The sequence below is a fragment of the Mus caroli genome, chromosome 4 (assembly GCF_900094665.2).
Source record: "Mus caroli chromosome 4, CAROLI_EIJ_v1.1, whole genome shotgun sequence".
Taxonomy (NCBI): Eukaryota; Metazoa; Chordata; class Mammalia; order Rodentia; family Muridae; genus Mus; species Mus caroli.
Genome location: NC_034573.1, coordinates 73,079,950 through 73,092,217, shown reverse-complemented (window position 1 = coordinate 73,092,217; position 12,268 = coordinate 73,079,950). Strand labels below are relative to the sequence as shown.

Below are 12,268 nucleotides of genomic sequence, written 5' to 3'. Positions count from 1 at the left end.
TATGTTATTAATTTGCTCATACACTTGGATGGGATAATTAGTTTGAGCTGCTACAAATCTCCATTGTCCCAGCAGCATGTCTTGATCCCAGGCTGGCTGACTATTGTGATCGCTGCTTGCTCGGCAGCAAACTCAATGAAAAATGCCTTCCAGTCTAGATATTGGCCTGGTGACAAGCAGGCACAAGCCAGATTCTGCCAAACACTTGGAGTCATGCAGTAGTGGTGCAGGTTCTCTAATTGTGCTCTTACAAAAGCAGTGCTGACACCTAAGTATGAACCCCTTCTGCTAATCTTTGAACAACCTTCCAATCAAGCGGTTCATGATAATGACCTCTCTGTGCATCCTGAAATACAGGAAAGGACTGGGCTCACAGTTCCCTCCAGGAATTTGGATGCAGACTACACCCAGATGCTCTGTCAGGGGCATACGGAGGTGGCCACGGCACCAGGCGCCAAAGGTTCTATCTTCATTTTCACTTTCTCTAGACTGTTGGCTATGCTCTCCAGATCGTCCTCAGACATAACCCCATCACTAGAACTTCCTTCTGCCTCTGACTTTTGGGATCGCTCCTCTCAGCTAATTCAGTGCCTTATTGCCCTTTTGGAGTTCTGCTTCACATCTTTCCTTATCCTCTATACAATTCCATACTAGCTTCCACACTGGCAGCACCCTTTTAGCAAGAACTCCCTCATCTTCTGCAAACTTCAAGTCCTTCCCTAACTTCTCCCAACTGGGCCCTGTAAGATGTCCTGATACGGAGAATCAAGGAGCGACCTGATCCACTGTTTTTTAAAAGTTGTCCAGGGTCTCCTTTTTCAGCCCGATTCCTTTCACTTTCAGCAAGTCCTTTAGGGCTGGTGTACTGTTTGATCTGAGGTTGAATTTCCCATGGTGCTTGGTGCAACTTGTCCCAAAACCGGGGGCCTTATCGTCTCAATCCGAGAACTTAACTTGTCTCACTTACCTGGGGACCTTCCAGCTAGCTGCCCTGACTGTGATGAGTTCTGAATGTCCCCGTACAGGCCACCATTTGTTGCTTCTGTCTCCGACCAGCAGAAAAGAGCGAAGACCCAGTGTTCTTCTCAAAGCAGTTTATTCAGGAACCTTTCAACATGCATGCAGGAAAAAATCCCTCTAGCCCCCAATCAAAATCCCTTATATACCCCCTCAACCACACTCCATCAGCTCAGTCCACGTAACAGCAGTCCATTGGCCAGAATCATCACTCGTCATATGGTCCGATCTTGGATCATGGTGCACCTGCGCAGTTCTCATGATGGACATGGCTTATTTTCAGGTGTATGAGGAAGTCAGGTGCAAGTCATAAGACTTGGCTGCAGTCCTGGGTGCCATCTGGGGACTGCTGTCACACCCACTCCTCACAATCAAGTCTGCTGGATCATATGGTCCATGTGGTAGAGCAGCCTGCCAGGAGCCTGGACCTATTGAAGAGCCTTCTTCTGTTCCAGGTCCCACACAAAGCTAGCATCTTTCTGAGTCACTTTCTAAAAGGGTCTGAGTAACACACCCAAGTTAGAAATGTGGAATCTTCAGAGTCCAAATAGACCCACTAAATGTTGAGCTTCTTTCTTGGTGGTCGGAGGGACCAGGTGCAATTACTTATCTTTTACCTTAGAAGGAATATCTCTGCACCCCCCCACACCTGTACTCCTAAGAATTTCACTGAGGTAGATGGTCCTTGAATTTTGGTTGGATTTATTTCCCAACCTCTGATACACATATGTGTTAGCAATGAATCCAAAGTGGTTGCTACTTCCTGTTTACTTGATCCAATCAGAATAGTGTCATCAATATAGTGCACCAATGCAATATTTGGAGGAAAAGACAAATGATCAAGATCCCTTCTAACTAAATTATGACACAGGGCAGGAGAGTTAATACATCCTTGAGGCAAAACTATGAAGTTATACTGCTAGCCTTGACAACTGAAAGCAAATTGATTCTGGTGGTACTTATGGACAGGTATGGAGAAAAAAAGCATTTTTCAGAAGAAAAAAAAAGCATTTTCCAGATCAATAGCTGCATACCAGGTACCAGAAGAAGTGTTAATTTGCTCAATTAATGAAACTACATCTGGTACAGCAGCTGCAATTGGAGTTACTATCTGATTTAGTTTTCCATAGTTAACTGTCATTCTCCATGATCCATCTGTCTTCTGCACTGGTCAGATAGAAGAGTTAAAGGGAGATGTGTGGAAACCACCATCCTTGCATCTTTCAAGTCCTTGATAGTGACAGTAATTTTTACAATTCCTCCAGGAGTGTGATACTGTTTTTGATTCACTGTTTTCTTTGGTAGAGGCAACTCTAAAGGCTTCCATTTAGCCTTTCCAACTATAATAGCCCTCACTCCACAGCTCAGGGAACCAATGTGAGAACTCTGCCAATTTCTAAGTATATCTATCCCAATTATATACCCTGGAACTGGGGAAATAACCACAGTATGTATGTGTTTGGGGGACCTACAGGACCTACCGTCAGTCCGACATCAGTCAAAACTTCATTAATCACTTGCCCTCCATAAGCCCCTACTTCAACTGGAGGGCCACAATGTTTCTTGGGATCTCCTGGGATCAGGGTCATTTCAGAACCAATCCAATAGACCCTGGAAAGGCTGATTATTTCCTTTCCTCCAGTGTACAGTTACCCTTGTAAAAGGCCATTGGTCCCTCTGGGGAAGAACTGGAGAAAGGCTAACAGAAAAACTTATAGGTTTACTATCAAGATCCTTCCTCAGGGGAACCTGGCCACCCCTTCATTCAAGAGGTTCTGGAGCTGAAAACTGGCTCAGGTCTGGAAATTGATTCACTGTCTGAAATTGCCTTTTGCCATGATCTAATGTAGTGTTTCTTTCATTTGTTTGAGAATTTTTTTTTTTTTTTTTGCTTATACAGTTCATATATGCAGTAGGCTTCCTATCATGCCTGGAAACACCATGATTGATTAGCCAGTACCAAAGGTCCATATGAGTCATGCCATTATAAATTTCACCTCACCTGTGCTGACTATTATTGGGTATTTCATTATAAACATTGTTTTGTCTATGTTGTCTATTATAATAACTACAATTGCCTTGTCTCTGGCAATTCAATGATGTTACCTGGCCCTTGTTACCTTGGAGCCCAATTAAACCCATTGAATTTAATTCATTTAATTGAGCAGCATCATCTCCAGTGCTAAGGTCTGGCACAAGGAAAAGGGCAAGAACAAAACTCTACAAATGTGCTGGTGTCACTCTCACCAGGGCTGGTGAAGGACATATCTTCTGGACCTTCCTGTGGAGGATTAGGTTTTACACAACTTATCCACTCTAGCATAGTAATTTCCCTAAACTTAAAATCCCTTTGTCAGCACTAAGCCAAGGGATATCAGGCATCTCAAACTCCTTTTCAGTAGGCAACCTTTTGATAAACACTCACCAACCATTCAAACTTCTGACCCTTTTTTTAACTGGGCAAGCTTCCATATTAAACCTAGAATTTCCACTCAGAGGGCCCATGTCAATAAAATCAGCCTGCTTTAGTTTTAATTTCCTTCCACTATTATCCCATACCCTTAAAATCCATTCCCACAAATATTCCCCAGACTTCTACTTGAATGAATTACCAAACTCATTAAACTCCTTTGTAGTGTAGTGAATTTTCTCATGACTATACTTTCTACCTCCCCTCTAGGGGCCTGCTTTGCCTTGCATCTGGTTACAGGTCTAGAAGAAACTATTGGTGGGCCTTGAGAAACATCAGTATTGTCTTGTTTGACATTTTCTTCAGCGAAAGTCACTGCTGGTTTATCAGACTCTGCAGAATTAATTTCCTCATGTGAGGAAGGCATTATTTCAAGGGATGGGGCTGAGGGTATTTCTTACTCAGGTGGAGCAAACCCTTGAGAATTTGAAGATTCAAAATTCTCAGCTTCAACAGGGACTTCACATACATCCCCAGCCCAAGTTATAGGATTCATTCTTTGCCAATTAATGCCCTTACTTTAACTGCTGACACACCCTCTGAGGCTCAGACTTGCATTTTCTCTGTAATTCAGCCAACCTTGTAATGAGGGCTTTAGTTTGATTTTCTGCAACTTGAGCTCTATGGCTGCTTGGGAGATGATTCTCTTCAAGGACATACTTAGAAACTTTTAGATTGTTTACTTGTGTCTGCAGCCATTTACTTTTATCACACAACTCCTTTTCCTTCACCATTTTTTCCTGAGATGCTAACAGCAACCAGCTAGAAAAATCACTTTCTGACATTTTCCTCATCTTGTAGACAGTTTTGTACACCGAATCACCTATTTCATCAAGATAATCAAGGGCATTAGCTTCTTTAAGTTTGAAATATAGTTTCAACCATGGGTCTTCAAAATTCTCTGAGCTCCCAGGAGGAAGAGAATCTGGAGAGGTTTCAGTAGTTGAAGGTGCTGGTGAATTATCAAACAAACTACAGATTTTTAAAAGATTCATCCTTATACTTCTGCTCATCTTGAACCACTCCTGGTACCAACTTCTCTAGAGTCATAGAACTTATGGGTAGTCTCTATATAGTAAGGAAATTGTTGGTAATTTACAATCTGTAGTCCAACTCCCTACAATGGTCAGCAGCAGTTATGAATGGAAGTTCAAGGATCTAGCAGTTGCTCAGGCCCACAAGGCAAGCAGGCAAAGGAGAGAGAGAGAGAGAGAGAGAGAGAGAGAGAGAGAGAGAGAGAGAGAGAGAGAGAGAGAGAGAGAGAGAGAGAGAGAGAGAGAGAGAGAGAGAGAGAGAATCTTTGTTCTTCCAATGTCCCTATGTAGGCCTTCAGCAGAAAATGTAGCCCAGATTAAAGGTGGGTGCCACCATGCCTTTAATCTCAGATGACCTTGAACTCAGGGATCTCCTTGTCTTAATCTTCTGGAATTCATAGCCACTGTGCCTCAAGATCACCAGGCAAAGTTTCAGGTCAGAAACTTGTATCTCCCAGCCTTCAGATATGGTCACTGCTGAACCTTCCAATTCTGGATTGTAGTTCATTTCCAGATATAGTCAAGTTGAGAACCAGGAATAGCCACTAGAGAAGGCATATAGTTTTACTAAAAACAAAGAGCCATGCTTGTACTCCCAGCTATTCGGAGGCTGAGGCAGGAGGATAGCTTGAGTCCAGGAGTTCTGGGATGTAGTTTGCTATGCTGATCGTGTGTTCACACTAAGTTGAGCAACAATATGCTGACCACCCAGGAGCAGGGGACCACCAGGTTGCCTAAGGAGGGGTGAACCAGCCCAAGATGGAAATGGAGCAGGTCAAAAACAAATAAAGAAAAAGTAAAATTTCTGTTCTACTGTCCCCTTTTCTGTTTCCTTTTATCATATATCTCTGAAAATCAAATCAAATATGCATGTTCTCCAAACTCCAGATGGCAAAGCGATCAGGGTCTCCTCAATGTTTTCCTTTGTGTTGCCTAAGGCAAGGAAGGGCTCTCAGGTAGCTGATTTTGATTCCAGTCATCATCTTTTTCTCCAGTCATGAAATGATATCATTTCCTGACTCAGCTTGTGAGGATCAGAAGTAATTTCTCCTGTAGGTGAGAGGACTCACACTTGTAGCCTTCTCCCTGTATCACAGGCCACCTTGCCTTGGAGTATTCTTTCTTCATGATGTTACTTACATTATTCTTCATGTGAATATTCATCATGAAGAATCATGATTATTTACATGAATCAGCTCATGGCTTCCTTGACACCGAGGCTGTTACCCACACCACCGAGAAAGTTGTAGTTTCCTTTATTCTCTTGGGTCTACATATACCTGCCTGACCCTCTTGATTATATCATTCAGGTCTCTGCAGAGGTGTCAACACAGGTTTTACACATACCATATACCATGAGTCATCAAAGTTAATGCCTACATGATATATTTTCTCCACTATGATTTTATTTTTCCTTATTGATTTTGTCACTATGTTAATTACATTTACATAAATGTATCACAATACATTTTATATTGATATAGATTTAATAATGTAAGAATAAGTGGGTAATGGCCTTTATTTTTTATATATTTTATATTTTTATCCTAACAATTAAAATGCTATGAAATTAGGCTTACCCTCTCATCATTCTTATTGTATCTCTAGCATCTTTTAATGTGTTCCCCTGAGATAGGATTTTACACTGTAGTACAACCTGGCTAAGAACTGTGTAGCTCAGGCTGGCCTCATGTTCAGATGTCTCCACCTATAAAGTACTAAAATTGTAGGTATGAGACATCACACTTAAATTTTCAAAATCTGACACTATTGACAGTAGAAGATGGTTGAAGTTCAATTTCCTACTAATCAGACCATATGTTTGAAAATTAATGCCAACTGTTGGCTCACACACACACACACACACACACACACACACACACACACACATCTTGTAAAGCTGATAGGATTAGGGACAGGTCACCGAAGGGAACATTGCCTTGATCATTGAGAATTATAACTTTAAATGTTCTAGGCTTTAAAAGAAGTGGTACTTAAGTGTTGAGCTACAATGCTTCTGTTTGCATTACTATGACAATATATCTAATGGGAACATATGTGTGTGTGTATGTGTGTGTATGTGTAGCTACATATAATTGCCTATGGAGTAGGCATGTTGCCTATGGAGTCCCTGTAGGATGACTTCTGCTCTTGATCTTTGCCTTATACTTTATTTAAAATAAGGTCTCAAAGCTCAAATCCAATTGGATCAAGGACCTCCACATAAAACCAGATACACTGAAACTAATAGAAAAGAACGTGGGAAAGAGCATCAAGCACATGGGCACAGGGGAAAAGTTCCAGAACAGAACTCTAATAGCTTATGTTCTAAGATCAAGAATTGACAAATGGGACCTCATAAAATTGCAAAGGTTCTGTAAGGCAAAAGACACTGTCAATAGGACAAAATGGCAACCAACAGATTAGAAAAAGATCTTAACCAACCATACATCTGATAGAGAGCTAATGTCCAATATTTAAAAAGAACTCAAAACATTAACCTCCAGAGAACCAAATAACCCTAATAAAAACGAGAAACAGAGCTAAACAGAGAATTCTCAACTGAGGAAACTCGAATGGCCAAGAAACACCTAAAGAAATGTTCAATATCCTCCTCAGTCATCAAAGAAATGCAAATCAAAATGGTCCTGAAATTCTACCTCACACCAATCAGAATAGCTAAGATCAAAAATTCTGGTGACAGCAGATGCTGGAGAGGATGTGGTGAAATTGCTGAAATTCTTCTCTGCTGGTGAAATTACAAGCTGGTACAACCACTCTGGAAATCAGTTTGGCAGTTCCTCAGAAAATTGGACATAGTACTACTACTTGAGGATGCAGCTATGCCACTCCTGGGCATATACCCATAAGATGCTCCAACGTGTAATAAGGGCACATGCTCCACAATGTTCATAGCAGCCTTGTTTATAATATTCAGAAGTTGAAAAGCACCCAGATACCCCTCAACTGAGGAATGGATACCGAAAATGTGTTACATTTTTACAATGGAATACTACTCAGCTATTAATAACAATGAAGTCATGAAATTCTTAGGCAAATGGTTGAAACTAGAAAATATCATCCTATGTGAGGTAACCCAATCACAAAAGAACATACATGATATGTACTCACTGATAAGTGGATATTATCCCAGAAGCTAAGAATATCCGAGCTAAAATTCACAGACCTGCTTAAGCAGGAAGATCAAAGTGTGGATACTTTGGTCCTTCTTAGAAGGGGGAACAAAGAGGAAGGCAGATTTCTGAGTTCAGGGTAAGCCTGGTCTACAGAGTGAGTTCCAAGACAGCCAGGGCTATACAGAGACACCCTGTCTCGAGAAAACAAAAATAAATAAATAAATTAATTAATTAAATAGATTAATTTAAAAAAGCAAGGAAGGAAGGAAGGAAGGAAGGAAGGAAGGAAGGAAGAAGGGGGAACAAATATCCATGGTAGGAGATACAGAGACAAAGCATGAAGCAGAAACTTGAAGGAAAGACCATCCAAAGACTTCCCCACCTGGGGATACATCGTATAACCAACCCAGACACTATTGTGGATGCCAACAAGTGCCTACTGACAGAAGTCCGTTTCAGCTGTTTCCTGAGAGGCTCTACCAGTGCCTGATAAATACAGAGGTGGTTGCTCTCAGCCAACCACTGAAGTGAGACACAGGGTCACCAGTGGAGGAGCTAGAGAAAGGAACCAAGGAGCTGAAGGGGTTTGTAGCCCCACAGGAGGAGCAACAATATGAACCAACCAGTACCTCCCAGAACTCCCAGGGACTAAACCACCAACCAAAGAATACACATGGAGGAACTCATGGCTCCAGCTGCATTCCATCTCTTCATTTATTGTCTCTGTGTATATCTGGCTAGCTGGCCCTTGATCTTCCAGGGAATCCATTGTCTCTGCCTCCCAACTCACTGCGGAACAGGTGTTGTAACAGGCTCCTGCTACTGTGTGTCACTTTGCATGGGTTCTTGGGACTAGAGTATGAGATCCCACACTTGTCTAGAAGTCACTTTACTCACTAAGCAGTTTCTGCAGACAATTTAACATCTTCAATTACAATAGATGAGCCTGGTGTGGTGGTACACGCCTTTAATCCAAGCACTTGGGAGGCAGAGGCAGGTGGATTTCTGAGTTCGAGGCCAGACTGGTCTACAACGTGAGTTCCAGGACAGCCAGGGCTATACAGAGAAACCCTGTCTTGAAAAACAAAACAAACGAATAAACAAAAAAATTACAATAGATGATTGTTTCATTGTGTTTATTGATTTGTAATTTTTTCTACATTTTTAGCCTTTCCTTACATTTTCCTTTTAAGGACTAATAATATTACCCTCCTTGCTCAGCAAAATCCCAGTTATCAGTCTTATTGATTTTTTTCTATTTCTTCCTTATATTCTACTATGTAAATCTCTGCTTTAAAATATTCTGTCTACTTTCTTGGGCTTTGCAATTTTCTCCTGTGAACTTAAAATATAAACATAAGATATTTATTTTGAATTCTTTCTTTTTGAATAAAAATATCTAAACGTGTATATGCTTCAGTAGTTGTATTGCTCAATTTTTTTAACATTCTAGTTTTCTTCACCCTGAGATTAAAGAGTAGGTGGCAATATTCATAATAATTTTTCTCTTGTATATAGAACATATTATATTTTACATTTAAAAGTTTTAAATTAAGTAATGATTTTTGCTGTATTCCTTCCTGTTGTTATTGGCAAAGCTAAGAATTATATAATTATCTGATAGTTAATGTTTATTGATAACTGCTAAGTAAGGTAGCCAATATGTTTTTATTTTGCAGATGGGAAAATTTCAAATATAGAAGGTAAGAAAGTTATGAAATATCACACAAATTAAACATCAGTTCAAGCAATCTGTCCTATAAGTTTCTCATAAAGTAAGAATTTAGTTGTAACTTCACTTCTTTTCTTCATTCATTCAGGTATCTCTGCTACTTAGAATTTAAGTTTTACAGATGATTGTACTGCCTTCATTTCTTTTGGAGTTAGCTATCCTGTTTGTTGTGTTTGTTAATATTATTCCACTGTTCTTGGCCTCACAGATCTTCTGTCAGTGCTAAATATATGTTAAGTTGTATATCGACAGAAGCCTAAACATATTCATGAGTTGTTTCCACATTCAGATCACAGGAAGAAATCTTGTTTTCAATACTAGTACGGGTATCTTTTGTGAAGAATTTTTTAATCGTTAATACAGGAGTTTCAGCTCTTTCTATATTGGCATCATCCATAGCTATCTTTCACAACATGGCTCATGGATATATGTATTGCTTCTGTCAAGGCACAAAAACTTAAATAGTATGGGTTAATGACTCATTCACTTTTAATGAATTTATTTATTAAATCAGCTAAACTAACATCTGGTTTGTTAAGTTAAAGAGAATCTGATATTTGGAGGTACTTTGATTCTGTTTTTAACTTTAGCCAGATAATGTTTGAAACTGTTATTTTTTATAGAAAAAAAAAGACTACAGTGAAAGATGGATGTAGATTCACACTTAGTCAAGTAACTAACATGGTGTCTTACTCTCTTCATATGGAGTGATAGGGTCATTGAAATAAGCCCTTATCCCATGTAATCATGTCTTTATATAAAAGAAAAGAAGATGGAGACAACACCTGGATAATGAGGCATTTACTAACCAAAGCCTTCCAGCAAACAGAGATCTAAGAGGTGTCTGGAAAAGTAGGAGAGGAGTCTGGGTCAGACTCTCCTTAGAGTCTCCAAGGAATTAATTCTGCTAGAGTTTGGACTTTCAGCCTTAACAACCCTGAGGTAACACATTTCAAATGTTGTAAGTCACCATGTTGTACTCTGCAAAATTACACCACTAAGCAGAAAAGCTAATCTCTGATGTCAAAACTCAGATGAAAATATTTCTTCAAATATTGCATCTTTCTTATATCTGAGAGGAATTCATAAAGTGAGAGTCATAATCTGTAAAAGTAAATATTTTTATTAAATGTTGGAATTCAAGTTTTACAGTAAAGTTTAATGTGACCCAGTGGATAATGAAAAGCAATAACTTCATCAAGGTTAAAGGGAAACCAAAGACTAGGGTGCAAGCCTTCACGGAGTTCCTAATGGATGCATATTATAATTGAATATGATTTTTACATTATAAAAATTTACCAAAAAATTGATGATGTAAAATCTAGGTAACCACGTATGCTCTAGAAGGAGATACTAAGAATGAGGAATATTTCTAAATTCAAAGTTGTAGCTTTGTGGAGAAAAATTACATCTCTGAAATACAGCCTATTTGGAAAAGCAGGGTAGATGCAGATTACCCTGCCTAGTGAAAACCCTTTCACCTATTTAACCCTAACAGGTGAAAAAAAGTAAAAGTGTCCTGTCTCCTTGGTCTAATAAGAAGACAACTTGTATCAGTGTAGATATAACAAATGCTTTCTCTCATCTAAAAACTCACACTATGTAAAACACAAGATTCATAGCCCTTTTTAAAGAGGACAGATTTAGTTATTCTCAAAAAAAAATCTGTTATACTTTAAAGTCTAGATTTGAGAAAGAATTTCACGTATTGTTATATGGAAGTTTTCAGGAGTAAACAGGTCTAAACCTCCAATTTAGTCTTCATGGTCTTCATGATAGGGAGAAAATACTGATTATGATATTGATTAGATACATTGTGATAGTATTGAAACCAATCAATGTAACATTTCCCAAATGTGTCTATATGCACAGCAGTATGCCAGGAGAATAAACACATGACTAGTGTTTTGTGTCTTACCTAATAACTACAGAGATCAGAGGTTTTCAAAGTATTCATTTCTAAGAACTGTGCTTCCCTGGTAGATCTCTCACTTCAAAGTCCTGATTGGTATCAGTCAGATGATATTTCACAATACACATTGACGTCCAAATCACACGTGTGTATCGAAATTAAAAACTGATGTATGAGGGCAGACTGAACAATGGCCAGGATAATCAGGAGATACATCAAAACCCTGTGCTTTATTCTAACATTATAGACTTCCTTCCATGTCAAAAGGATTTGAAGGCTTGGAATCACTTTCTTTGCTGGCCTGTCAAGAGCATTTGAGTTAAAGTAAACTTGCATGTGACAGAAAGTGTGATTTTTAGCTGACTTTATTCTTTGGTGAGAGTGCATTGCTACACACATGCATTTGTGTCCTACAGACAGGCAGCTGCACAGGCCTTTCCCTGTGAACCATGAGCATTTCTGCTCTGAAAATTCTGTCACCTGCCAAGTCTCCCTTCAAATTCTTGTGTTGTCTAGTTTTCTAAAGACAGATATAATCTCCCTGTCCTTTGGCCTCCCAGGGCTCTTCTTCATAGTTTGAGCTTCAAATACTGGAAAAATATTGCATAAATAAAAAATCAGAAGTCAGACCTGAAAGAAGAAAATAATACCAACATAAAAAGCCAATGATTAATTAAAATTTGAAGATACATACTGATAACATGAACAATCATCTAGAAAAGGTGCAAGAGGACTCTCACAGTATCTTAGTCAGGGTTTCTATTTCTGCACAAAACGTAATGTAAAAGAAGCAATTTGTGGAGGAAAGGGTTTATTCAGCTTATATTTCCACATTGTTTGTCACCAAAGAAAGTCAGGACTGGAACTCAAGCAAGTCAGGGGGCAGAAGCTGATGCAGAGTCCATGGAAGGATGTTACTTACTGGCTTGCTTCTCTCTCTCTCTCTCTCTCTCTCTCTCTCTCTCT

The 12,268-nt window shown here is 39.4% G+C and overlaps 1 pseudogene; it reads right to left on the bottom strand.

Moving 5' to 3' along the window:
- The window catches only part of LOC110293346, a 12,276-nt pseudogene extending 8,055 nt beyond the window's left edge, over positions 1–4,221 (bottom strand).
- Positions 4,222–12,268: the final 8,047 nt, after the last annotated feature.